Here is a 6,030-nt window from a genome sequence, read left to right as displayed (position 1 = left end):
TGCCTTGCTCAAGGGCACTTCAGCCGTGGTGGACTGGTCGGGGATCGAACCGGCAACCCTTCGGTTACAAGCCCGATGCGCTAACCAGTACACCACGGCTGCCCCATTGGTGCCTCCTCTCCAGGGACTGTGCAGCGGCTCACTGCCCTTGTCCAGCGGTTCTTTAACTGGGTGAGTGATTCACCCAGTGGCAAAACTTCTTGTGCTTATTGTTCAGTGGTTGTTTATTGTTCAGTGTGAGTGCAGTGCATGTAAACAAACAAGACAGCTGCGTGTGTGTGTCCTCAGAAAAAGGCAGAGAGTGTCGAGAGTGTGAGTGGCACGGCTACAGGTTAGCAGAGCAGCGCGCCGCGCGACTGAAAACAACACGCTCTGAATCTTTCACACCGCAGCTATCAGATCATCTGAGCGAAGGCTCAGTCACTGTGAGGGAATTCCAACAAGCCATTCATGAAGCAGAAGGCCACATTATAACACACACAACTCCTCCTACGACTGATACTACTACTACTACTACTGCTACTACTACTACTGCTACTACTGTTTCTACTATGACTACTACAGTACTACTGTTTCTACTAGGACTACTACTACAATTGCTACACATTATAACACACGCAACTACTACTAGCCTACTACTATTACTACTACTTCTACTGTTTCTAACATGACTACTACTGCTACTGCACAGTGCTTGCAATGCACAATAATAACGGTAACTACACGTGATATTATTGCATGTCCATTATTATTATTATTATTGTTATTATTTTGAGCTGGCAGCAATTGTATTTGACTGAATTTCCACTCCGACATCGTATAAGTAGCCACTGTGAAGAGAGTCTGAGTTCTTAAAGAGAACAATGCATCCACTGTGCTGTGCAATGTATAAGATGTAGGGAGAGTTCCGTCCGTGCGGAGGATGTTGATTTGAGGGTGTGGTGGTATCCTGAGTGAATGGGCTACTCCCTGCAGTAGCCTAGTCCACTCCTGCGCAACCCTCTCTGGATATCCTAATTCACAGCTCACCAATAAACCAGAAGAGCTGTCCTTTTCTGTGTCAAGAGTGCTCTCCACAGATCACTTTGCCATTGAGTTTAGTAGGGTATGAAAGTGGATCATGTCAACTCGAGGGGGAATGGTAGCTCGCAGTCGGCGAACTGCTTTCACAGTCTACTGCGCGCACGCTTCTTTTCAAGGATCCCTTCAAGCTTTCCGCTTTCTCCACATAAAATATTCAGGTTCCATGGCAGCTCAGTTCCCAGTAATACAAGTTTCTGCTTTCTGGTCAACCACTGCCCAGCGCTGCGGAAAGTGAAAGGTATCATTACAAGCATGGCTGGTTGTCCAATCAGAGAGCAGCCTACTCTAGGTGACACCGCTGCACGACTGCTCTATTAGACCTGGATACAGTAGCAGCTAAAGGGAGTCACGATCGGACTGAGGTTTTGAGGCAGGATCCGTTCGAGCAGCCACTGCTGTCTAGGATCAACTTTGCAACAGCATATTAGGCCAAACAATGACCACATATCTAAAATTCCTGGCAGGTGTACAGTATGACACAGTTTTAGTCTTGAATATGTACGGTACAAAATGGATAAATGAAATCACACACATTACACGAAAAACACATCATACTGACACAATTAGCTGACGCCATGGTTACAACCTCATTTGCAGGCAGCTAGCAGCTAGCCTCACATGTCAAAGGGGATACAGAGCCAGTCACCCCATGGAGGTGTACAACACCAGGACTAACAATAATCTCCATTTATCATTTATTACCTACTAGAGGCAACTGGTTAAAGAACATGTTCAAACAAATCTCATCCCTCTACATCACTGAGTTGAAAGTATATTATAATGTGTGCCAAGGGGCTAGTGTAGCCTATCACAAGGTGTGCCTTTTAAATAATGAGACACATGCTGTAATTCAGTTGTAATGAAGACTACTCATCATGCTCTCAGAACTTGTACATACTCAGTCTGTCATTTATACTCATACTCATAATAACAGTCTTGCTGTTTATGTACAGGAAGGCACTAACGTGACACATGACGACCGCAATTGAAAGAGACAAGAGAGAGAATGAGATGACAGAGAGAGAGAGAGAGAGAGAGAGAGATAGAGAGAGAGAGAGAGAGAGAGAGAGAGAGAGAGAGAGAGAGAGAGAGAGAGAGAGAGAGAAGCCTCCACAGAACTGGGCCAGGGAGACTGATCAATACCTAATGACAAGACCCAGAAGGGAACAGCATTCAGCTAGCTAAAGTAGGCCAGAGAGGAGAGGAGGGCCAGTGTTTCTCCATATCTCATTATGAGGGTGGAAATCAATGAAAGATGTGGAATATTCTCATCTGCATACTGTTAACAGTTCCATGTTTGACTTCATTTAATAAGGAGTAAGAGTACAAATGTGATCATCAATTACATACATAAAACATAAAACATAAATGACAATTGCTGTACTAAAAGCGGGTGCGGTATGATGTACAATGTTGAATAATTTCCATTGCTTACACAGCCGTATGGTAACATAATATCCAAAACAATGTGGAAAAAAAAGAAGTCAAACATTTTCCCAGAATCTGTGAGGAAATCACTAGAAGAGTACAGAAGTGTAGAGAATAGAGGAATGCTCTCCCCTGTGTAGCTCCACCATCCACAGAGGCACATAAATACAGAACGATGTCTAGACGGTGACAGCCATTCAGCTAGAGTAGCTTTCACAGGAGGCTGAATGTGAAGAGCACAGGCTCCATCTTTACAGCACGATGAGGAAACACATAGACTGCTTAAAACTCAGCTGCAGCACTGACAGGAAAACTGCTAGTTGTTTATCTCCACTCTCATACATATGAAAAGAGATACAGGCAGTTACCTTGACAGAGTCATGGCCAGCACACTCTCCTTTTTTTAGCTTATCTGTGTAAGGACAAGCTGGATTGGACTACAACAATGTGAGCAGCCCACCTCTGGGACTCCCGACAAGGTGGCAAGGTGTCTGTTTTTAGAAAACCTATCAGTCAGGCGAACAACAGGGGGGACACAAAGGGAAGAAAGCACTGGAGACAGAGCTGACAGTTTGTCCATGGCCTCTCTCTCTCTCAGTCCACAGTCCAAGCTGACAGGGGAGAGGATGGGGTGGGGAGGCGGGCGGGGGGGGGGGGGGTCATCTGGTTACTGTCAGCAGTTTCTGATAGCCTAACAGCATGACGCCCCACTGGAGGGGGGGTGGAGAGGGGGGAGAATAGTGGTGTGGGGACGGACCGATGGATGGGTGCATTCATGTATATCTGCATGGTGGAAGTGCTCCAGGCTTGGCTTGTGTATGCCACAAATGTCTCCAAAACCGATAACTATTTAAGGAGGAGACGAGTGGGGATGGGGGGTACTTATCCCACCCTTACTGATTGCCAATGTATAGAGATGTAGCTGTTTGAGTCAATGCCAAGACGACTGATAACAGCCAAAGGAGACTACTGACTGATGTTAGGCAAACTACATGAGGGGAAACCAGGACACTGATGTTAGCATCATATCGTGTCCTGACTGCATGCAATGTGAGCGAGTTTTAGTTTTAGACAAAAATCAGTTTGATTATTTTGTTTTCAATTGATGTGATGTGACAAAAGTGTTGTGCAGTGTGATATGGCACAAACATTTGAGAGGAACTTTTGTTGGATGCCTGTTACAGCTGTAGTGTGCTTGTGTGTTTGTGTGTTCTGCACTCCTTTGTGTCCAGGTCCCAGCTAGTCCTGCCTGCACTCAACGCTATGTCAAAGTGACCCAAAAATTAATGGGGGTCAATGGAATGTTACGGTAGCTCCAAGTGGTTGACTTCTAGCCTCAAAGTCGCCCATAGGGGACACACTTTTCCGAACGTTCGCCTTCCCCCGTGGTGGAAAAATGCTACTGTAGCTAAATAGATAGATACTTTATTGATTCTCAAGGAGAAATTTAAGAAAGCGGAGGTTAGCCCATCACAGAAAACTGCTAGCTGATGTTAGCCCATCATAGGAGACTGCTAGCTAATGTTAGCTGACTCAGCACAGATGTGTTGAGAAGTGGAATAGGAAATCTACTCAGATACGCAGAAAACAACAGGGGATACAGCAGGGGACCATTATGGCAGACACAGATAGCCCATGTCTATGGCTTCTTGCCGTGCCGAGCTATCCCTTTCCTTAAATACCAGTAAGTGGCTTAAGAAACGAGCCTGGGAGCCATCCTTCCTGGTCAATGGAGAAGGAATTAACTGAGATTACAGGGGTCATCATGGGCAACGGACGGTAGGCACTCACTGGGGCCACTTGCAGTCGGGTGGTCTTCAGTGTGTTCGATCCAAAGTGTTACTACACAGTGGGTCTCTACACTTTTAATTGTAGTTACACAGATGGAGGAGTACCCGAGGAACAGTAGAAGAGTATAGAAAAAGTGTGGGAGTATTGGTAGCAGAGTACAGGTGGAGGAGTAAGGATGGAAGATTACTGGAGGAGGTTAAGCACGGGAGGAGGTGTACGTACGGAGTATGGATAGTGGTGCGTGGATGGAGGCATTGAATATGGGTGGAGAGGTGTAGGCTATGAGTTGAGATGTACAGTATGGAGTGAAGTATGGGTGGAGAGAAGTAGCCTATAGGTATGGGTGGAGTAGCTGAGTATGGGTGGAGACGAGTAGGGTTGAGATGTATGGATGGAGGAGTTGAGTATGGGTGGAGGAGTATGGACTGAGGTGCATGGATGGAGGGAGGCATTGAATATGGGTGTAGAGGTGTAGGCTATGAGTTGAGATGTATGGAGTGAAGTATGAGTGGAGAGAAGTAGCCTATGGTCGGTGTATGGATGGAGGAGGTGAATATGGGTGGAGGAGTATGGACTGAGGTGCATGGATGGAGGCATATGGGTGGAGAACTGGAGTAGGTGGGTGGTGGTGGTGGTGGTGGTGGTGGTGGTGGAGGAGGATGTGAGTAGCAGCCTAAGGATGTACAGCTGTCAACCACTTAGGCCACAGGGAGGGCTATCCTGAGTGCCCCACGATCAGGCCGTGCATGAGCTAATGCTTATCCCCAGTTCCTGCAGGGTAACACCCTTCCCATGACACCATTCCCATCGGCATGACAACTCGCTGGAGATCAAACGCTAATCTCAACCATACCACTCAGGCACAAGGTAGCATGGGCTAAAAACAAAACAGCCAAGAGCTCATTTCCTCTCCCCTACACATACTGATAACTGGCTGTTTAAGGAAACATGGTAAAATGGTTTATGTACAGTAGTATGAAGCATAACATTGTTTTTTTTTTTTGGGATACACTGAAATGTTGATATGTGCGATACATAAAGGCGTGAAAAAGTGCTGGCAACATTATATGAAAATGGACTGTTACTGTCTAATAAAGTAAATTAAAATTGTACAGGTCAGTACTTTGCAATGGACACTGCATCTACAGCATCTGACTGCTGAGGAAAATTAAAATGTAAAGCTCAGTACATTGAGATGGATATCGCAAACAGACCATTGGACAGCTGAGAAGTATCATACAGAACAGTACTTTTTGATAGAGATCAAACATATAGAATCGGACAGCTGAGAGGAATCCTATGGTAAAGTTTATTACTTTGTGACGGATATCAAACATTTGAGCAGTCCTTGCCCAGGTCTCGTATCCTCTCCAAAATCAACCTCTATCTGAGGTGAGCTTGTGTTAAAAGTTCTCTGTGTTCGCCTTGCGGACACTTTTTCCTCGGCCCTCGCAGAATGGTGCTGGAACTCATGGCTAACCTGCTTTCTCCGTCCCCATGGGGCGGAGAGAAATGGAGCACATCTTGACAAATCTATATTTGGAGTTGTGGCTGTTGCCGTTAGGACCCAGTCAGTGAGCCCTGATTTCCGCAAGATGTTTCACAGAGAGGTGTATATCTGCGTACAAACCTCTCAGTATTTTTACAGTTACTGTAGGATATGGGAATAAGATCCTTAACCTGCCATGCATGTCAACTGGTACAGCTGGTCCATGTCAAACTGTTCAA

At 45.8% G+C, this 6,030-nt stretch overlaps 1 protein-coding gene across 2 annotated transcripts in view; it reads right to left on the bottom strand.

The window, feature by feature from the left end:
• LOC134101466 (PALM2-AKAP2 fusion protein) overlaps positions 1 to 6,030 on the bottom strand; it is a 112,058-nt gene that overhangs the window by 23,547 nt on the left and 82,481 nt on the right. The gene's annotated exons all lie outside the window — the stretch shown is intronic.

Source organism: Sardina pilchardus, chromosome 14 (assembly GCF_963854185.1).
Source record: "Sardina pilchardus chromosome 14, fSarPil1.1, whole genome shotgun sequence".
Lineage (NCBI taxonomy): Eukaryota > Metazoa > Chordata > Actinopteri > Clupeiformes > Clupeidae > Sardina > Sardina pilchardus.
Note: the sequence above shows the minus strand (reverse complement) of the source record. Positions and strands in the feature narration are given on the sequence as shown.